Genomic DNA, 24,032 nt, shown 5'->3' on the forward strand with positions numbered 1-24,032 from the left:
CGCCCTCTCGGGATTTCTTTTACTTTTATTTTTTCCATTTCATTCATTTATTCTTTTAATTTTGAGAATAGTGGAAATTAATATTTTTCTCTTCAAGTAGTAATGTTTTGACCAGAATTTTAAAAAATTTCAATATTTTATTTTAAAATTCTTCCAAAATAAAGATATTGTAGAAATACAAGTATAAACTAGGTCAGAGATTTTGGGCATGCGCAGAGTCATCCTTTTTGATATACACATGGCTTTCATGCAGGGATTTGCACCATTATAGAGTATTAATAAAGAAATAAACATGTGGCTTTAAATTCGATCTAACAACGGCTAGTAAATGGCATTGTGGTCCGAGTGCCAGCATGATAACTCGGGGTCATAGGTTCGATCCGCCCTCTCCGGATTTCTTTTATTTTTATTTTTTCCATTTCATTGATTTATTTTTTTAAAATTTAGAATAGTGGAAATTAATATTTTTCTCTTCAAGTAGTAATGTTTTGACCAGAATTTTAAAAAATTTCAATATTTTATTTTAAAATTCCTCCAAAACAAGGATATTGTAGAAATAAAAGTATAAACTCGGTCAGAGGTTTTGGGCAAGCGCAGAGTGATCCTTTTTGATATATACATGGCTTTCATGCAGGGATTTGCACCATTATAGAGTATTAATAAAGAAATAAACATGTGGCTTTAAATTCGATCTAACAACGGATAGTAAATGGCATTGTGGTCCGAGTGCCAGCATGATAACTCGGGGTCATAGGTTCGATCCGCCCTCTCCGGATTTCTTTTATTTTTATTTTTTCCATTTCATTGATTTATTTTTTTAAAATTTAGAATAGTGGAAATTAATATTTTTCTCTTCAAGTAGTAATGTTTTGACCAGAATTTTAAAAAATTTCAATATTTTATTTTAAAATTCCTCCAAAACAAAGATATTGTAGAAATAAAAGTATAAACTCGGTCAGAGGTTTTGGGCATGCGCAGAGTCATCCTTTTTGATATACACATGGCTTTCATGCAGGGATTGCACCATTATAGAGTATTAATAAAGAAATAATCATGTGGCTTTTAAATTCGATCTCCCAACGGATCGTAAATGGCCTTGTGGTCTGAGTGTCAACATGCAAACCCGTGGCCGTAGGTTCGATCCGCCCTCTCGGGATTTCGTTCACTTTTATTTTTTTCCATTTCATTGATTTATTTTTTTAAATTTTTAGAATAGTGGAAATTAATATTTTTCTCTTCAAGTAGTAATATTTTGACCAGAATTTACAAAGATTTCAATATTTTATTTTAAAATTCCTCCAAAATAAAGTTATTTTAGAAATAAAAGTATAAACTCGGTCAGAGATTTTGGGCATGCGCAGTGTCATCCTTTTTCATATACACATGGTTTTCAAGCAGGGATTTGCACCATTATAGAGTATAAATAAAAAAATACGCATGTGACTTTATATTCCATCTGCCAACGGATCGTATGTGGCCTTGTGGTCCGAGTGTCAGCATGCAAATCCGTGGCCATAGGTTCGAACCGCCCTCTCGGGATTTCTTTTACTTTTATTTTTTCCATTTCATTCATTTATTCTTTTAATTTTGAGAATTGTGGAAATTAATATTTTTCTCTTCAAGTAGTAATGTTTTGACCAGAATTTTAAAAAATTTCAATATTTTATTTTAAAATTCTTCCAAAATAAAGATATTGTAGAAATAGAAGTATAAACTAGGTCAGAGATTTTGGGCATGCGCAGAGTCATCCTTTTTGATATACACATGGCTTTCATGCAGGGATTTGCACCATTATAGAGTATTAATAAAGAAATAAACATGTGGCTTTAAATTCGATCTAACAACGGATAGTAAATGGCATTGTGGTCCGAGTGCCAGCATCGTAACTCGGGCTCATAGGTTCGATCCGCCCTCTCCGGATTTCTTTTATTTTTATTTTTTCCATTTCATTGATTTATTTTTTTAAAATTTAGAATAGTGGAAATTAATATTTTTCTCTTCAAGTAGTAATGTTTTGACCAGAATTTTAAAAAATTTCAATATTTTATTTTAAAATTCCTCCAAAACAAAGATATTGTAGAAATAAAAGTATAAACTCGGTCAGAGGTTTTGGGCATGCGCAGAGTCATCCTTTTTGATATACACATGGCTTTCATGCAGGGATTTGCACCATTATAGAGTATTAATAAAGAAATAAACATGTGGCTTTAAATTCGATCTAACAACGGATAGTAAATGGCATTGTGGTCCGAGTGCCAGCATGATAACTCGGGGTCATAGGTTCGATCCGCCCTCTCCGGATTTCTTTTATTTTTATTTTTTCCATTTCATTGATTTATTTTTTTAAAATTTAGAATAGTGGAAATTAATATTTTTCTCTTCAAGTAGTAATCTTTCGACCAGAATTTTAAAAAATTTCAATATTTTATTTTAAAATTCCTCCAAAATAAAGATATAGTAGAAATAAAAGTATAAACTCGGTCAGAGATTTTGGGCATGCGCAGAGTCATCCTTTTTGATATACACATTTCTTTCATGCAGGGATTTGCACCATTATAGAGTATTAATAAAGAAATAATCATGTGGCTTTTAAATTCGATCTCCGAACGGATCGTATGTGGCCTTGTGGTCCGAGCCTCAACATGAAAACTCGTGATCGTAGGTTCGATCCGCCCTCTGCTGATTTCTTTTACTTTTATTTTTTCCATTTCATTGATTTATTTTTTTAATTTTTAGAATAGTGGAATATAATATTTTTCTCTTCAAGTAGTAATCTTTTGACCAGAATTTACAAAAATTTCAATATTTTATTTTAAAATTCCTCCAAAATAAAGATATAGTAGACATGAAAGAATAAACTCTTTCAGAGATTTTGGGCATGCGCAGAGTCATTCTTTTTGGTATACACATGGCTTTCATGCAGGGAGTTGCACCATTATAGAGTATAAATAAAGAAATAAACATGTGGCTTTAAATTCGATCTTCCAACGGAACGTAAATGGCCTTGTGGTCTGAGTGTCAACATGCAAACCCGTGGCCGTAGGTTCGATCCGCCCTCTCGGGATTTCCTTCACTTTTATTTTTTTCCATTTCATTGATTTATTTTTTTAAATTTTTAGAATAGTGGAAATTAATATTTTTCTCTTCAAGTAGTAAAATTTTGACCAGAATTTACAAAGATTTCAATATTTTATTTTAAAATTCCTCCAAAATAACGTTATTTTAGAAATAAAAGTATAAACTCGGTCAGAGATTTTGGGCATGCGCAGTGTCATCCTTTTTGATATACACATGGTTTTCAAGCAGGGATTGGCACCATTATAGAGTATAAATAAAAAAATAAACATGTGACTTTATATTCCATCTGCCAACGGATCGTATGTGGCCTTGTGGTCCGAGTGTCAGCATGCAAATCCGTGGCCATAGGTTCGACCCGCCCTCTCGGGATTTCTTTTACTTTTATTTTTTCCATTTCATTCATTTATTCTTTTAATTTTGAGAATAGTGGAAATTAATATTTTTCTCTTCAAGTAGTAATGTTTTGACCAGAATTTTAAAAAATTTCAATATTTTATTTTAAAATTCTTCCAAAATAAAGATATTGTAGAAATACAAGTATAAACTAGGTCAGAGATTTTGGGCATGCGCAGAGTCATCCTTTTTGATATACACATGGCTTTCATGCAGGGATTTGCACCATTATAGAGTATTAATAAAGAAATAAACATGTGGCTTTAAATTCGATCTAACAACGGCTAGTAAATGGCATTGTGGTCCGAGTGCCAGCATGATAACTCGGGGTCATAGGTTCGATCCGCCCTCTCCGGATTTCTTTTATTTTTATTTTTTCCATTTCATTGATTTATTTTTTTAAAATTTAGAATAGTGGAAATTAATATTTTTCTCTTCAAGTAGTAATGTTTTGACCAGAATTTTAAAAAATTTCAATATTTTATTTTAAAATTCCTCCAAAACAAGGATATTGTAGAAATAAAAGTATAAACTCGGTCAGAGGTTTTGGGCAAGCGCAGAGTGATCCTTTTTGATATACACATGGCTTTCATGCAGGGATTTGCACCATTATAGAGTATTAATAAAGAAATAAACATGTGGCTTTAAATTCGATCTAACAACGGATAGTAAATGGCATTGTGGTCCGAGTGCCAGCATGATAACTCGGGGTCATAGGTTCGATCCGCCCTCTCCGGATTTCTTTTATTTTTATTTTTTCCATTTCATTGATTTATTTTTTTAAAATTTAGAATAGTGGAAATTAATATTTTTCTCTTCAAGTAGTTATGTTTTGACCAGAATTTTAAAAAATTTCAATATTTTATTTTAAAATTCCTCCAAAACAAAGATATTGTAGAAATAAAAGTATAAACTCGGTCAGAGGTTTTGGGCATGCGCAGAATCATCGTTTTTGATATACACATGGCTTTCATGCAGGGATTTGAACCATTATAGAGTATTAATAAAGAAATAATCATGTGGCTTTTAAATTCGATCTCCGAACGGATCGTATGTGGCCTTGTGGTCCGAGCCTCAACATGAAAACTCGTGTTCATAGGTTCGATCCGCCCTCTGCTGATTTCTTTTACTTTTATTTTTTCCATTTCATTGATTTATTTTTTTAATTTTTAGAATAGTGGAATATAATATTTTTCTCTTCAAGTAGTAATCTTTTGACCAGAATTTACAAAAATTTCAATATTTTATTTTAAAATTCCTCCAAAATAAAGATATAGTAGAAATAAAAGTATAAACTCGGTCAGAGATTTTGGGCATGCGCAGAGTCATCCTTTTTGATATACACATGACTTTCCTTCAGGGAGTTGCACCATTATAGAGTATACATAAAGAAATAAACATGTGGCTTTAAATTCGATCTTCCAACGGATCGTAAATGGTCTTGTTGTCCGAGTGTCAGCATGCAAACCCGTTTCCGTAGGTTCGATCCGCCAATCGGGATTTCTTTCACTTTTATTTTTTCTGTTTCATTGATTTATTCTTTTAATTTTTAGAGTAGTGGAAATTAATATTTTTCTCTTCAAGTAGTAATCTTTTGACCAGAATTTACAAAAATTTCAATATTTTATTTTAAAATTCCTCCAAAATAAAGTTATTTTAGAAATAAAAGTATAAACTCGGTCAGAGATTTTGGGCATGCGCAGTGTCATCCTTTTTCATATACACATGGTTTTCAAGCAGGGATTTGCACCATTATAGAGTATAAATAAAAAAATACGCATGTGACTTTATATTCCATCTGCCAACGGATCGTATGTGGCCTTGTGGTCCGAGTGTCAGCATGCAAATCCGTGGCGATAGGTTCGACCTGCCCTCTCGGGATTTCTTTTACTTTTATTTTTTCCATTTCATTCATTTATTCTTTTAATTTTGAGAATAGTGGAAATTAATATTTTTCTCTTCAAGTAGTAATGTTTTGACCAGAATTTTAAAAAATTTCAATATTTTATTTTAAAATTCCTCCAAAACAAAGATATTGTAGAAATAAAAGTATAAACTCGGTCAGAGGTTTTGGGCATGCGCAGAGTCATCCTTTTTGATATACACATGGCTTTCATGCAGGGATTTGCACCATTATAGAGTATTAATAAAGAAATAAACATGTGGCTTTAAATTCGATCTAACAACGGATAGTAAATGGCATTGTGGTCCGAGTGCCAGCATGATAACTCGGGGTCATAGGTTCGATCCGCCCTCTCCGGATTTCTTTTATTTTTATTTTTTCCATTTCATTGATTTATTTTTTTAAAATTTAGAATAGTGGAAATTAATATTTTTCTCTTCAAGTAGTAATCTTTCGACCAGAATTTTAAAAAATTTCAATATTTTATTTTAAAATTCCTCCAAAATAAAGATATAGTAGAAATAAAAGTATAAACTCGGTCAGAGATTTTGGGCATGCGCAGAGTCATCCTTTTTGATATACACATTTCTTTCATGCAGGGATTTGCACCATTATAGAGTATTAATAAAGAAATAATCATGTGGCTTTTAAATTCGATCTCCGAACGGATCGTATGTGGCCTTGTGGTCCGAGCCTCAACATGAAAACTCGTGATCGTAGGTTCGATCCGCCCTCTGCTGATTTCTTTTACTTTTATTTTTTCCATTTCATTGATTTATTTTTTTAATTTTTAGAATAGTGGAATATAATATTTTTCTCTTCAAGTAGTAATCTTTTGACCAGAATTTACAAAAATTTCAATATTTTATTTTAAAATTCCTCCAAAATAAAGATATAGTAGACATGAAAGAATAAACTCTTTCAGAGATTTTGGGCATGCGCAGAGTCATTCTTTTTGGTATACACATGGCTTTCATGCAGGGAGTTGCACCATTATAGAGTATAAATAAAGAAATAAACATGTGGCTTTAAATTCGATCTTCCAACGGATCGTAAATGGCCTTGTGGTCTGAGTGTCAACATGCAAACCCGTGGCCGTAGGTTCGATCCGCCCTTTCGGGATTTCCTTCACTTTTATTTTTTTCCATTTCATTGATTTATTTTTTTAAATTTTTAGAATAGTGGAAATTAATATTTTTCTCTTCAAGTAGTAAAATTTTGACCAGAATTTACAAAGATTTCAATATTTTATTTTAAAATTCCTCCAAAATAAAGTTATTTTAGAAATAAAAGTATAAACTCGGTCAGAGATTTTGGGCATGCGCAGTGTCATCCTTTTTGATATACACATGGTTTTCAAGCAGGGATTGGCACCATTATAGAGTATAAATAAAAAAATAAACATGTGACTTTATATTCCATCTGCCAACGGATCGTATGTGGCCTTGTGGTCCGAGTGTCAGCATGCAAATCCGTGGCCATAGGTTCGACCCGCCCTCTCCGGATTTCTTTTACTTTTATTTTTTCCATTTCATTCATTTATTCTTTTAATTTTGAGAATAGTGGAAATTAATATTTTTCTCTTCAAGTAGTAATGTTTTGACCAGAATTTTAAAAAATTTCAATATTTTATTTTAAAATTCTTCCAAAATAAAGATATTGTAGAAATACAAGTATAAACTAGGTCAGAGATTTTGGGCATGCGCAGAGTCATCCTTTTTGATATACACATGGCTTTCATGCAGGGATTTGCACCATTATAGAGTATTAATAAAGAAATAAACATGTGGCTTTAAATTCGATCTAACAACGGATAGTAAATGGCATTGTGGTCCGAGTGCCAGCATGATAACTCGGGGTCATAGGTTCGATCCGCCCTCTCCGGATTTCTTTTATTTTTATTTTTTCCATTTCATTGATTTATTTTTTTAAAATTTAGAATAGTGGAAATTAATATTTTTCTCTTCAAGTAGTTATGTTTTGACCAGAATTTTAAAAAATTTCAATATTTTATTTTAAAATTCCTCCAAAACAAAGATATTGTAGAAATAAAAGTATAAACTCGGTCAGAGGTTTTGGGCATGCGCAGAATCATCGTTTTTGATATACACATGGCTTTCATGCAGGGATTTGAACCATTATAGAGTATTAATAAAGAAATAATCATGTGGCTTTTAAATTCGATCTCCGAACGGATCGTATGTGGCCTTGTGGTCCGAGCCTCAACATGAAAACTCGTGTTCATAGGTTCGATCCGCCCTCTGCTGATTTCTTTTACTTTTATTTTTTCCATTTCATTGATTTATTTTTTGAATTTTTAGAATAGTGGAATATAATATTTTTCTCTTCAAGTAGTAATCTTTTGACCAGAATTTACAAAAATTTCAATATTTTATTTTAAAATTCCTCCAAAATAAAGATATAGTAGAAATAAAAGTATAAACTCGGTCAGAGATTTTGGGCATGCGCAGAGTCATCCTTTTTGATATACACATGACTTTCCTTCAGGGAGTTGCACCATTATAGAGTATAAATAAAGAAATAAACATGTGGCTTTAAATTCGATATTCCAACGGATCGTAAATGGTCTTGCTGTCCGAGTGTCAGCATGCAAACCCGTTTCCGTAGGTTCGATCCGCCAATCGGGATTTCTTTCACTTTTATTTTTTCTGTTTCATTGATTTATTCTTTTAATTTTTAGAGTAGTGGAAATTAATATTTTTCTCTTCAAGTAGTAAAATTTTGACCAGAATTTACAAAGATTTCAATATTTTATTTTAAAATTCCTCCAAAATAAAGTTATTTTAGAAATAAAAGTATAAACTCGGTCAGAGATTTTGGGCATGCGCAGTGTCATCCTTTTTGATATACACATGGTTTTCAAGCAGGGATTGGCACCATTATAGAGTATAAATAAAAAAATAAACATGTGACTTTATATTCCATCTGCCAACGGATCGTATGTGGCCTTGTGGTCCGAGTGTCAGCATGCAAATCCGTGGCCATAGGTTCGACCCGCCCTCTCCGGATTTCTTTTACTTTTATTTTTTCCATTTCATTCATTTATTCTTTTAATTTTGAGAATAGTGGAAATTAATATTTTTCTCTTCAAGTAGTAATGTTTTGACCAGAATTTTAAAAAGTTTCAATATTTTATTTTAAAATTCTTCCAAAATAAAGATATTGTAGAAATACAAGTATAAACTAGGTCAGAGATTTTGGGCATGCGCAGAGTCATCCTTTTTGATATACACATGGCTTTCATGCAGGGATTTGCACCATTATAGAGTATTAATAAAGAAATAAACATGTGGCTTTAAATTCGATCTAACAACGGATAGTAAATGGCATTGTGGTCCGAGTGCCAGCATGATAACTCGGGGTCATAGGTTCGATCCGCCCTCTCCGGATTTCTTTTATTTTTATTTTTTCCATTTCATTGATTTATTTTTTTAAAATTTAGAATAGTGGAAATTAATATTTTTCTCTTCAAGTAGTTATGTTTTGACCAGAATTTTAAAAAATTTCAATATTTTATTTTAAAATTCCTCCAAAACAAAGATATTGTAGAAATAAAAGTATAAACTCGGTCAGAGGTTTTGGGCATGCGCAGAATCATCGTTTTTGATATACACATGGCTTTCATGCAGGGATTTGAACCATTATAGAGTATTAATAAAGAAATAATCATGTGGCTTTTAAATTCGATCTCCGAACGGATCGTATGTGGCCTTGTGGTCCGAGCCTCAACATGAAAACTCGTGTTCATAGGTTCGATCCGCCCTCTGCTGATTTCTTTTACTTTTATTTTTTCCATTTCATTGATTTATTTTTTTAATTTTTAGAATAGTGGAATATAATATTTTTCTCTTCAAGTAGTAATCTTTTGACCAGAATTTACAAAAATTTCAATATTTTATTTTAAAATTCCTCCAAAATAAAGATATAGTAGAAATAAAAGTATAAACTCGGTCAGAGATTTTGGGCATGCGCAGAGTCATCCTTTTTGATATACACATGACTTTCCTTCAGGGAGTTGCACCATTATAGAGTATAAATAAAGAAATAAACATGTGGCTTTAAATTCGATATTCCAACGGATCGTAAATGGTCTTGCTGTCCGAGTGTCAGCATGCAAACCCGTTTCCGTAGGTTCGATCCGCCAATCGGGATTTCTTTCACTTTTATTTTTTCTGTTTCATTGATTTATTCTTTTAATTTTTAGAGTAGTGGAAATTAATATTTTTCTCTTCAAGTAGTAATCTTTTGACCAGAATTTACAAAAATTTCAATATTTTATTTTAAAATTCCTCCAAAATAAAGTTATTTTAGAAATAAAAGTATAAACTCGGTCAGAGATTTTGGGCATGCGCAGTGTCATCCTTTTTCATATACACATGGTTTTCAAGCAGGGATTTGCACCATTATAGAGTATAAATAAAAAAATACGCATGTGACTTTATATTCCATCTGCCAACGGATCGTATGTGGCCTTGTGGTCCGAGTGTCAGCATGCAAATCCGTGGCCATAGGTTCGACCCGCCCTCTCGGGATTTCTTTTACTTTTATTTTTTCCATTTCATTCATTTATTCTTTTAATTTTGAGAATAGTGGAAATTAATATTTTTCTCTTCAAGTAGTAATGTTTTGACCAGAATTTTAAAAAATTTCAATATTTTATTTTAAAATTCTTCCAAAATAAAGATATTGTAGAAATACAAGTATAAACTAGGTCAGAGATTTTGGGCATGCGCAGAGTCATCCTTTTTGATATACACATGGCTTTCATGCAGGGATTTGCACCATTATAGAGTATTAATAAAGAAATAAACATGTGGCTTTAAATTCGATCTAACAACGGATAGTAAATGGCATTGTGGTCCGAGTGCCAGCATCGTAACTCGGGCTCATAGGTTCGATCCGCCCTCTCCGGATTTCTTTTATTTTTATTTTTTCCATTTCATTGATTTATTTTTTTAAAATTTAGAATAGTGGAAATTAATATTTTTCTCTTCAAGTAGTAATGTTTTGACCAGAATTTTAAAAAATTTCAATATTTTATTTTAAAATTCCTCCAAAACAAAGATATTGTAGAAATAAAAGTATAAACTCGGTCAGAGGTTTTGGGCATGCGCAGAATCATCGTTTTTGATATACACATGGCTTTCATGCAGGGATTTGAACCATTATAGAGTATTAATAAAGAAATAATCATGTGGCTTTTAAATTCGATCTCCGAACGGATCGTATGTGGCCTTGTGGTCCGAGCCTCAACATGAAAACTCGTGTTCATAGGTTCGATCCGCCCTCTGCTGATTTCTTTTACTTTTATTTTTTCCATTTCATTGATTTATTTTTTTAATTTTTAGAATAGTGGAATATAATATTTTTCTCTTCAAGTAGTAATCTTTTGACCAGAATTTACAAAAATTTCAATATTTTATTTTAAAATTCCTCCAAAATAAAGATATAGTAGAAATAAAAGTATAAACTCGGTCAGAGATTTTGGGCATGCGCAGAGTCATCCTTTTTGATATACACATGACTTTCCTTCAGGGAGTTGCACCATTATAGAGTATAAATAAAGAAATAAACATGTGGCTTTAAATTCGATATTCCAACGGATCGTAAATGGTCTTGCTGTCCGAGTGTCAGCATGCAAACCCGTTTCCGTAGGTTCGATCCGCCAATCGGGATTTCTTTCACTTTTATTTTTTCTGTTTCATTGATTTATTCTTTTAATTTTTAGAGTAGTGGAAATTAATATTTTTCTCTTCAAGTAGTAATCTTTTGACCAGAATTTACAAAAATTTCAATATTTTATTTTAAAATTCCTCCAAAATAAAGTTATTTTAGAAATAAAAGTATAAACTCGGTCAGAGATTTTGGGCATGCGCAGTGTCATCCTTTTTCATATACACATGGTTTTCAAGCAGGGATTTGCACCATTATAGAGTATAAATAAAAAAATACGCATGTGACTTTATATTCCATCTGCCAACGGATCGTATGTGGCCTTGTGGTCCGAGTGTCAGCATGCAAATCCGTGGCCATAGGTTCGACCCGCCCTCTCGGGATTTCTTTTACTTTTATTTTTTCCATTTCATTCATTTATTCTTTTAATTTTGAGAATAGTGGAAATTAATATTTTTCTCTTCAAGTAGTAATGTTTTGACCAGAATTTTAAAAAATTTCAATATTTTATTTTAAAATTCTTCCAAAATAAAGATATTGTAGAAATACAAGTATAAACTAGGTCAGAGATTTTGGGCATGCGCAGAGTCATCCTTTTTGATATACACATGGCTTTCATGCAGGGATTTGCACCATTATAGAGTATTAATAAAGAAATAAACATGTGGCTTTAAATTCGATCTAACAACGGATAGTAAATGGCATTGTGGTCCGAGTGCCAGCATCGTAACTCGGGCTCATAGGTTCGATCCGCCCTCTCCGGATTTCTTTTATTTTTATTTTTTCCATTTCATTGATTTATTTTTTTAAAATTTAGAATAGTGGAAATTAATATTTTTCTCTTCAAGTAGTAATGTTTTGACCAGAATTTTAAAAAATTTCAATATTTTATTTTAAAATTCCTCCAAAACAAAGATATTGTAGAAATAAAAGTATAAACTCGGTCAGAGGTTTTGGGCATGCGCAGAGTCATCCTTTTTGATATACACATGGCTTTCATGCAGGGATTTGCACCATTATAGAGTATTAATAAAGAAATAAACATGTGGCTTTAAATTCGATCTAACAACGGATAGTAAATGGCATTGTTGTGATAAGCATGATAACTCGGAGTCATAGGTTCGATCCGCCCTCTCCGGATTTCTTTTATTTTTATTTTTTCCATTTCATTGATTTATTTTTTTAAAATTTAGAATAGTGGAAATTAATATTTTTCTCTTCAAGTAGTAATCTTTCGACCAGAATTTACAAAAATTTCAATATTTTATTTTAAAATTCCTCCAAAATAAAGATATAGTATAAATAAAAGTATAAACTCGGTCAGAGATTTTGGGCATGCGCAGAGTCATCCTTTTTGATATACACATGGCTTTCCTTCAGGGATTTGCACCATTATAGAGTATTAATAAAAAAATAATCATGTGGCTTTTAAATTCGATCTCCGAACGGATCGTATGTGGCCTTGTGGTCCGAGCCTCAACATGAAAACTCGTTTTCATAGGTTCGATCCGCCCTCTGCTGATTTCTTTTACTTTTATTTTTTCCATTTCATTGATTTATTTTTTTAATTTTTAGAATAGTGGAATATAATATTTTTCTCTTCAAGTAGTAATCTTTTGACCAGAATTTACAAAAATTTCAATATTTTATTTTAAAATTCCTCCAAAATAAAGATATAGTAGACATGAAAGAATAAACTCTTTCAGAGATTTTGGGCATGCGCAGAGTCCTTCTTTTTGGTATACACATGGCTTTCATGCAGGGAGTTGCACCATTATAGAGTATAAATAAAGAAATAAACATGTGACTTTATATTCCTTTTGCCAACGGATCGTATGTGGCCTTGTGGTCTGAGTGTCAACATGCAAACCCGTGGCCGTAGGTTCGATCCGCCCTTTCGGGATTTCCTTCACTTTTATTTTTTTCCATTTCATTGATTTATTTTTTTAAATTTTTAGAATAGTGGAAATTAATATTTTTCTCTTCAAGTAGTAAAATTTTGACCAGAATTTACAAAGATTTCAATATTTTATTTTAAAATTCCTCCAAAATAAAGTTATTTTAGAAATAAAAGTATAAACTCGGTCAGAGATTTTGGGCATGCGCAGTGTCATCCTTTTTGATATACACATGGTTTTCAAGCAGGGATTGGCACCATTATAGAGTATAAATAAAAAAATAAACATGTGACTTTATATTCCTTCTGCCAACGGATCGTATGTGGCCTTGTGGTCCGAGTGTCAGCATGCAAATCCGTGGACACAGGTTCGAACCGCCCTCTCGGGATTTCTTTTACTTTTATTTTTTCCATTTCATTCATTTATTCTTTTAATTTTGAGAATAGTGGAAATTAATATTTTTCTCTTCAAGTAGTAATGTTTTGACCAGAATTTTAAAAAATTTCAATATTTTATTTTAAAATTCTTCCAAAATAAAAATATTGTAGAAATACAAGTATAAACTAGGTCAGAGATTTTGGGCATGCGCAGAGTCATCCTTTTTGATATACACATGGCTTTCATGCAGGGATTTGCACCATTATAGAGTGTTAATAAAGAAATAAACATGTGGCTTTAAATTCGATCTAACAACGGCTAGTAAATGGGATTGTGGTCCGAGTGCCAGCATGATAACTCGGGGTCATAGGTTCGATCCGCCCTCTCCGGATTTCTTTTATTTTTATTTTTTCCATTTCATTGATTTATTTTTTTAAAATTTAGAATAGTGGAAATTAATATTTTTCTCTTCAAGTAGTAATGTTTTGACCAGAATTTTAAAAAATTTCAATATTTTATTTTAAAATTCCTCCAAAACAAGGATATTGTAGAAATAAAAGTATAAACTCGGTCAGAGGTTTTGGGCATGCGCAGAGTGATCCTTTTTGATATACACATGGCTTTCATGCAGGGATTTGCACCATTATAGAGTATTAATAAAGAAATAAACATGTGGCTTTAAATTCGATCTAACAACGGATAGTAAATGGCATTGTGGTCCGAGTGCCAGCATGATAACTCGGGGTCATAGGTTCGATCCGCCCTCTCCGGATTTCTTTTATTTTTATTTTTTCCATTTGATTGATTTATTTTTTTAAAATTTAGAATAGTGGAAATTAATATTTTTCTCTTCAAGTAGTTATGTTTTGACCAGAATTTTAAAAAATTTCAATATTTTATTTTAAAATTCCTCCAAAACAAAGATATTGTAGAAATAAAAGTATAAACTCGGTCAGAGGTTTTGGGCATGCGCAGAATCATCCTTTTTGATATACACATGGCTTTCATGCAGGGATATGCACCATTATAGAGTATTAATAAAGAAATAATCATGTGGCTTTTAAATTCGATCTCCGAACGGATCGTATGTGGCCTTGTGGTCCGAGCCTCAACATGAAAACTCGTTTTCATAGGTTCGATCCGCCCTCTGCTGATTTCTTTTACTTTTATTTTTTCCATTTCATTGATTTATTTTTTTAATTTTTAGAATAGTGGAATATAATATTTTTCTCTTCAAGTAGTAATCTTTTGACCAGAATTTACAAAAATTTCAATATTTTATTTTAAAATTCCTCCAAAATAAAGATATAGTAGAAATAAAAGTATAAACTCGGTCAGAGATTTTGGGCATGCGCAGAGTCATCCTTTTTGATATACACATGACTTTCTTTCAGGGATTTGCACCATTATAGAGTATTAATAAAGAAATAAACATGTGTCTTTAAATTCGATCTTCCAACGGATCGTAAATGGTCTTGTTGTCCGAGTGTCAGCATGCAAACCCGTGGCCGTAGGTTCGATCCGCCCAATCGGGATTTCTTTCACTTTTATTTTTTCTGTTTCATTGATTTATTCTTTTAATTTTTAGAGTAGTGGAAATTAATATTTTTCTCTTCAAGTAGTAATCTTTTGACCAGAATTTACAAAAATTTCAATATTTTATTTTAAAATTCCTCCAAAATAAAGATATAGTAGAAATAAAAGTATAAACTCGGTCCGAGATTTTGGGCATGCGCAGAGTCATCCTTTTTGATATACACATGACTTTCTTGCAGGGATTTGCACCATTAGAGTATTAATAAAGAAATAAACATGTGTCTTTAAATTCGATCTTCCAACGGATCGTAAATGGTCTTGTTGTCAGAGTGTCAGCATGCAAACCCGTGGCCGTAGGTTCGATCCGCCCAATCGGGATTTCTTTCATTTTTATTTTTTCTGTTTCATTGATTTATTCTTTTAATTTTTAGAGTAGTGGAAATTAATATTTTTCTCTTCAAGTAGTAATATTTTGACCAGAATTTACAAAGATTTCAATATTTTATTTTAAAATTCCTCCAAAATAAAGATATAGTAGACATGAAAGAATAAACTCTTTCAGAGATTTTGGGCATGCGCAGAGTCATTCTTTTTGGTATACACATGGCTTTCATGCAGGGATTTGCACCACTATAGAGTATAAATAAAGAAATAAACATGTGGCTTTAAATTCGATCTTCCAACGGATCGTAAATGGCCTTGTGGTCTGAGTGTCAACATGCAAACCCGTGGCCGTAGGTTCGATCCACCCTCTCGGGATTTCTTTCACTTTTATTTTTTTCCATTTCATTGATTTATTTTTTTAAATTTTTAGAATAGTGGAAATTAATATTTTTCTCTTCAAGTAGTAATATTTTGACCAGAATTTACAAAGATTTCAATATTTTATTTTAAAATTCCTCCAAAATAAAGTTATTTTAGAAATAAAAGTATAAACTCGGTCAGAGATTTTGGGCATGCGCAGTGTCATCCTTTTTGATATACACATGGTTTTCAAGCAGGGATTTGCACCATTATAGAGTATAAATAAAAAAATAAACATGTGACTTTATATTCCATCTGCCAACGGATCGTATGTGGCCTTGTGGTCCGAGTGTCAGCATGCAAATCCGTGGCCATAGGTTCGAACCGCCCTCTCGGGATTTCTTTTACTTTTATTTTTTCCATTTCATTCATTTATTCTTTTAATTTTGAGAATAGTGGAAATTAATAGTTTTCTCTTCAAGTAGTAATGTTTTGACCAGATTTTTAAAAAATTTCAATATTTTATTTTAAAATTCTTCCAAAATAAAGATATTGTAGAAATACAAGTATAAACTAGGTCAGAGATTTTGGGCATGCGCAGAGTCATCCTTTTTGATATACACATGGCTTTCATGCAGGGATTTGCACCATTATAGAGTATTAATAAAGAAATAAACATGTGGCTTTAAATTCGATCTAACAACGGCTAGTAAATGGCATTGTGGTCCGAGTGCCAGCATGATAACTCGGGGTCATAGGTTCGATCCGCCCTCTCCGGATTTCTTTTATTTTTATTTTTTCCATTTCATTGATTTATTTTTTAAAAATTTAGAATAGTGGAAATTAATATTTTTCTCTTCAAGTAGTAATGTTTTGACTAGAATTTTAAAAAATTTCAATATTTTATTTTAAAATTCCTCCAAAACAAAGATATTGTAGAAATAAAAGTATAAACTCGGTCAGAGGTTTTGGGCATGCGCAGAGTGATCCTTTTTGATATACACATGGCTTTCATGCAGGGATTTGCACCATTATAGAGTATTAATAAAGATATAAACATGTGGCTTTAAATTCGATCTAACAACGGATAGTAAATGGCATTGTGGTCCGAGTGCCAGCATGATAACTCGGGGTCAAAGGTTCGATCCGCCCTCTCCGGATTTCTTTTATTTTTATTTTTTTAATTTCATTGATTTATTTTTTTAAAATTTAAAATAGTGGAAATTAATATTTTTCTCTTCAAGTAGTAATGTTTTGACCAGAATTTTAAAAAATTTCAATATTTTATTTTAAAATTCCTCCAAAACAAAGATATTGTAGAAATAAAAGTATAAACTCGGTCAGAGGATTTGGGCATGCGCAGAATCATCCTTTTTGATATACACATGGCTTTCATGCAGGGTTTTGCACCATTATAGAGTATTAATAAAGAAATAATCATGTGGCTTTTAAATTCGATCTCCGAACGGATCGTATGTGGCCTTGTGGTCCGAGCCTCAACATGAAAACTCGTGTTCATAGGTTCGATCCGCCCTCTGCTGATTTCTTTTACTTTTATTTTTTCCATTTCATTGATTTATTTTTTTAATTTTTAGAATAGTGGAATATAATATATTTCTCTTCAAGTAGTAATCTTTTGACCAGAATTTACAAAAATTTCAATATTTTATTTTAAAATTCCTCCAAAATAAAGATATAGTAGAAATAAAAGTATAAACTCGGTCAGAGATTTTGGGCATGCGCAGAGTCATTCTTTTTGGTATACACATGGCTTTCTTGCAGGGATTTGCACCATTATAGAGTATTAATAAAGAAATAAACATGTGGCTTTAAATTCGATCATCCAACGGGTCTTATGTGGCCCTGTGGTCCGAGTGTCAGCATGCAAACACGTGGCCGTAGGTTCGAAGCCCCCTCTCGGAATTCGTTTTGCTTTTATTTTTTTCCATTTCATTGATTTATTTTTTTAAATTTTTAGAATAGTGGAAATTAATATTTTTCTCTTCAAGTAGTAATATTTTGACCAGAATTTACAAAAATTTCAATATTTTATTTTAAAATTCCTCCAAAATAAAGATATAGTAGAAATAAACGTATAAACTCGGTCAGAGATTTTGGGCATGCGCAGAGTCATCCTTTTTGATATACACATGACTTTCTTGCAGGGATCTGCACTATTATAGAGTATAAAAAAAAATAAACATGTGACTTTATATTCCATCTGCCAACGGATCGTATGTGGAATTGTGGTCCGAGTGTCAGCATGCAAATCCGTGGCCATCGGTTCGAACCGCCCTCTCGGGATTTCTTTTACTTTTATTTTTTCCATTTCATTCATTTATTCTTTTAATTTTTAGAATAGTGGAAATTAATATTTTTCTCTTCAAGTAGTAATATTTTGACCAGAATTTCCAAAGATTTCAATATTTTATTTTAAAATTCCTCCAAAATAAAGATATTGCAGAAATAAAAGTATAAACTCGGTCAGAGATTTTGGGCATGCGCAGAGTCATCCTTTTTGATATACACATGGCTTTCATGCAGGGATTTGCACCATTATAGAGTATTAATAAAGAAATAAACATGTGGCTTTAAATTCTATCTAACAACGGATCGTAAATGGCATTGTGGTCCGAGTACCAGCATGAAAATCCTTGGCCATAGGTTCGATCGGCCCTCTCGGGAATCCTTTTATTTTTATTTTTTCTGTTTCATTGATTTATTCTTTTAATTTTTAGAGTAGTGGAAATTAATATTTTTCCCTTCAAGTAGTAATATTTTGACCAGAATTTACAAAGATTTCAATATTTTATTTTAAAATTCCTCCAAATTAAAGATATTTTAGAAATAAAAGTATAAACACCTTCAGAGATTTTGGGCATGCGCAGTGTCATCCTTTTTGATATACACATGGTTTTCAAGCAGGGATTTGCACCATTATAGAGTATAAATAAAAAAAAATAAACATGTGACTTTATATTCCATCCGCCAACGGATCGTATGTGGCCTTGTGGTCCGAGTGTCAGCATGCAAATCCGTGGCCATAGGTTCGAACTGCCCTCTCCTGATTTCTTTTACTTTTATTTTTTCCATTTCATTGATTTATTTTTTTTAAATTTAGAATAGTGGAAATTAATATTTTTCTCTTCAAGTAGTAATGTTTTGACCAGAATTTCAAAAAAATTTCAATATTTTATTTTAAAATTCCTCCAAAACAAAGATATTGTAGAAATAAAAGTATAAACTCGGTCAGAGAATTTGGGCATGCGCAGAGTCATCCTTTTTGATATACACATGGCTTTCATGCAGGGATTTGCACCATTATAGAGTATTAATAAAGAAATAAACATGTGGCTTTAAATTCGATCGAACAACGGATAGTAAATGGCATTGTGGTCCGAGTGCCAGCATGATAGCTCGGGGTCATAGGTTCGATCCGCCCTCTCCGGATTTCTTTTATTTTTATTTTTTCCATTTCATTGATTTATTTTTTTAAAATTTAGAATAGTGGAAATTAATATTTTTCTCTTCAAGTAGTAATGTTTTGACCAGAATTTTAAAAAATTTCAATATTTTATTTTAAAATTCCTCCAAAACAAAGATATTGTAGAAATAAAAGTATAAACTCGGTCAGAGGTTTTGGGCATGCGCAGAATCATCCTTTTTGATATACACATGGCTTTCATGCAGGGATTTGCACCATTATAGAGTATTAATAAAGAAATAATCATGTGGCTTTTAAATTCGATTTCCGAACGGATCGTATGTGGCCTTGTGGTCCGAGCCTCAACATGAAAACTCGTGATCGTAGGGTCGATCCGCCCTCTCCTGATTTCTTTTACTTTTATTTTTTCCATTTCATTGATTTATTTTTTTTTAATTTAGAATAGTGGAAATTAATATTTTTCTCTTCAAGTAGTAATGTTTTGACCAGAATTTACAAAAATTTCAATATTTTATTTTAAAATTCCTCCAAAATAAAGATATAGTAGAAATAACAGTATAAACTCGGTCAGAGATTTTGGGCATGCGCAGAGTCATCCTTTTTGATATACACATGACTTTCCTTCAGGGATTTGCACCATTATAGAGTATTAATAAAGAAATAAACATGTGTCTTTAAATTCGATCTTCCAACGGATCGTAAATGGTCTTGTTGTCCGAGTGTCAGCATGCAAACCCGTGGCCGTAGGTTCGATCCGCCCAATCGGGATTTCTTTCACTTTTATTTTTTCTGTTTCATTGATTTATTCTTTTAATTTTTAGAGTAGTGGAAATTAATATTTTTCTCTTCAAGTAGTAATCTTTTGACCAGAATTTACAAAAATTTCAATATTTTATTTTAAAATTCCTCCAAAATAAAGATATAGTAGAAATAAAAGTATAAACTCGGTCCGAGATTTTGGGCATGCGCAGAGTCATCCTTTTTGATATACACATGACTTTCTTGCAGGGATTTGCACCATTAGAGTATTAATAAAGAAATAAACATGTGTCTTTAAATTCGATCTTCCAACGGATCGTAAATGGTCTTGTTGTCAGAGTGTCAGCATGCAAACCCGTGGCCGTAGGTTCGATCCGCCCAATCGGGATTTCTTTCATTTTTATTTTTTCTGTTTCATTGATTTATTCTTTTAATTTTTAGAGTAGTGGAAATTAATATTTTTCTCTTCAAGTAGTAATATTTTGACCAGAATTTACAAAGATTTCAATATTTTATTTTAAAATTCCTCCAAAATAAAGATATAGTAGACATGAAAGAATAAACTCTTTCAGAGATTTTGGGCATGCGCAGAGTCATTCTTTTTGGTATACACATGGCTTTCATGCAGGGATTTGCACCACTATAGAGTATAAATAAAGAAATAAACATGTGGCTTTAAATTCGATCTTCCAACGGATCGTAATGGCCTTGTGGTCTGAGTGTCAACATGCAAACCCGTGGCCGTAGGTTCGATCCACCCTCTCGGGATTTCTTTCACTTTTATTTTTTTCCATTTCATTGATTTATTTTTTTAAATTTTTAGAATAGTGGAAATTAATATTTTTCTCTTCAAGTAGTAATATTTTGACCAGAATTTACAAAGATTTCAATATTTTATTTTAAAATTCCTCCAAAATAAAGATATAGTAGACATGAAAGAATAAACTCGGTCAGAGATTTTGGGCATGCGCAGTGTCATCCTTTTTGATATACACATGGTTTTCAAGCAGGGATTTGCACCATTATAGAGTATAAATAAAAAAATAAACATGTGACTTTATATTCCATAGGCCAACGGATCGTATGTGGCCTTCTGGTCCGAGTGTCAGCATGCAAATCCGTGGCCATAGGTTCGAACCGCCCTTTTGGGATTTCTTTTACTTTTATTTTTTCCATTTCTTTGATTTATTTTTTTAAAATTTAGAATAGTGGAAATTAATATTTTTTTCTTCAAGTAGTAATATTTTGACCAGAATTTACAAAGATTTCAATATTTTATTTTAAAATTCCTCCAAAATAAAGATATAGTAGACATGAAAGTATAAACTCGGTCTGAGATTTTGGGAATGCGCAGAGTCATCCTTTTTGATATACACATGGCTTTCATGCAGGGATTTGCACCATTATAGAGTATAAATAAAAAAATAAACATGTGACTTTATATTCCATCTGCCAACGGATCGTATGTGGCCTTGTGGTCCGAGTGTCAGCATGCAAATCCGTGGCCATAGGTTCGAACCGCCCTCTCGGGATTTCTTTTACTTTTATTTTTTCCATTTCATTCATTTATTCTTTTAATTTTTAGAATAGTGGAAATTAATTTTTTTTCTCTTCAAGTAGTAATATTTTGACCAGAATTTACAATGATTTCAATATTTTATTTTAAAATTCCTCCAAAATAAAGATATTTTAGAAATAAAAGTATAAACTCGGTCAGAGATTTTGGGCATGCGCAGAGTCATCCTTTTTGATATACACATGTCTTTCATGCAGGGATTTGCACCATTATAGAGTATTAATAAAGAAATAATCATGTGGCTTTTAAATTCGATCTCCCAACGGATCGTAAAATGCCTTGTGGTCTGAGTGTCAGCATGCAAACCCGTGGCCGTAGGTTCGATCCGCCCCCTCGGGATTTGTTTCACTTTAATTTTTTCAATTTCATTGATTTATTCTTTTAATTTTTATAATAGTGGAAATTAATATTTTTCTCTTCAAGTAGTAATATTTTGACCAGAATTTACAAAGATTTCAATATTTTATTTTAAAATTCCTCCAAAATAAAGATATTGTAGAAATAAAAGTATAAACTCGGTCAGAGATTTTGGGCATGCGCAGAGTCATCCTTTTTGATATACACATGACTTTCATGCATGGATTTGCACCATTATAGAGTATAAATAAAGAAATAAACATGTGGCTTTAAATTCGATCTTCCAACGGGTCTTATGTGGCCCTGTGGTCCGAGTGTCAGCATGCAAACACGTGGCCGTAGGTTCGAAGCGCTCTCTCGGAATTCGTTTTGCTGTTATTTATATTCATTTCATTGATTTATTTTTTTTAATTTTTAGAATAGTGGAAATTAATATTTTTCTCGTCAAGTAGTAATGTTTTGACCAGAATTTACAAAAATTTCAATATTTTATTTTAAAATTCCTCCAAAACAAAGATATTGTAGAAATAAAAGTATAAACTCGGTCCGAGATTTTGGGCATGCGCAGAGTCATCCTTTTCGATATACACATGACTTTCATGCAGGGATTTGCACCATTATAGAGTATAAATAAAGAAATAAACATGTGGCTGTAAATTCGATCTTCCAACGGGTCTTATGTGGCCCTGTGGTCCGAGTGTCAGCATGCAAGCACGTGGCCGTAGGTTCGAAGCGCTCTCTCGGAATTCGTTTTGCTGTTATTTATTTTCATTTCATTGATTTATTTTTTTTAATTTTTAGAATAGTGAAAATTAATATTTTTCTCTTGAAGTAGTAATATTTTGACCAGAATTTCCAAAGATTTCAATATTTTATTTTAAAATTCCTCCAAAATAAAGATATAGTAGACATGAAAGTATAAACTCGGTCTGAGATTTTGGGAATGCGCAGAGTCATCCTTTTTGGTATACACATGGCTTTCATGCAGGGATTTGCACCATTATAGAGTATAAATAAGGAAATAAACATGTGGCTTTAAATTCGATCTATCAACGGGTCTTATGTGGCCCTGTGGTCCGAGTGTCAGCATGCAAACACGTGGCCGTAGGTTCGAACCGCCCTCTCGGGATTTCTTTTACTTTTATTTTTTCCATTTCATTCATTTAATTTTTAGAATAGTGGAAATTAATATTTTTCTCTTCAAGTAGTAATATTTTGACCAGAATTTACAAAGATTTCAATATTTTATTTTAAAATTCCTCCAAAACAGAGATATTGTAGAAATAAAAGTATAAACTCGGTCAGAGATTTTGGGCATGCGCAGAATCATCCTTTTTGATATACACATGGCTTTCATGCAGGGATTTGCACCATTAGAGTATTAATAAAGAAATAATCATGTGGCTTTTAAATTCGATCTCCCAATGGATCGTAAATGGCCTTGTGGTCTGAGTGTCAGCATGCAAACCCGTGGCCGTAGGTTCGATCCGCCCCCTCGGGATTTCTTTCACTTTTATTTTTTCAATTTCATTGATTTATTCTTTTGATTTTTATAATAGTGGAAATTAATATTTTTCTCTTCAAGTAGTAATATTTTGACCAGAATTTACAAAGATTTCAATATTTTATTTTAAAATTCTTACAAAATAAAGATATAGTAGACAGGAAAGAATAAACTCTTTCAGAGATTTTGGGCATGCGCAAAGTCATTCTTTTTGGTATACACATGGCTTTCATGCAGGGATTTGCACCATTATAGAGTATAAATAAAGAAATAAACATGTGGCTTTAAATTCGATCTTCCAAAGGGTCTTATGTGGCCCTGTGGTCCGAGTGTCAGCATGCAAACACGTGGCCGTAGGCTCGAAGCGCCCTCTCGGAGTTCGTTTTGCTTTTATTTTTTTCCATTTCATTGATTTCCTTTTTTTAATTTTTAGAATAGTGGAAATTAATTTTTTTTCTCTTCAAGTAGTAATATTTTGACCAGAATTTACAATGATTTCAATATTTTATTTTAAAATTTCTCCAAAATAAAGATATTTTAGAAATAAAAGTATAAACTCGGTCAGAGATTTTGGGCATGCGCAGAGTCATCCTTTTTGATATACACATGTCTTTCATGCAGGGATTTGCACCCTTATAGAGTATTAATAAAGAAATAATCATATGGCTTTTAAATTCGATCTCCCAACGGATCGTAAATGGCCTTGTGGTCTGAGTGTCAGCATGCAAACCCGTGGCCGTAGGTTCGAACCGCCCTCTCGGGATTTC

Source organism: Argiope bruennichi, chromosome 11 (assembly GCF_947563725.1).
Source record: "Argiope bruennichi chromosome 11, qqArgBrue1.1, whole genome shotgun sequence".
NCBI classification, from domain to species: domain Eukaryota; kingdom Metazoa; phylum Arthropoda; class Arachnida; order Araneae; family Araneidae; genus Argiope; species Argiope bruennichi.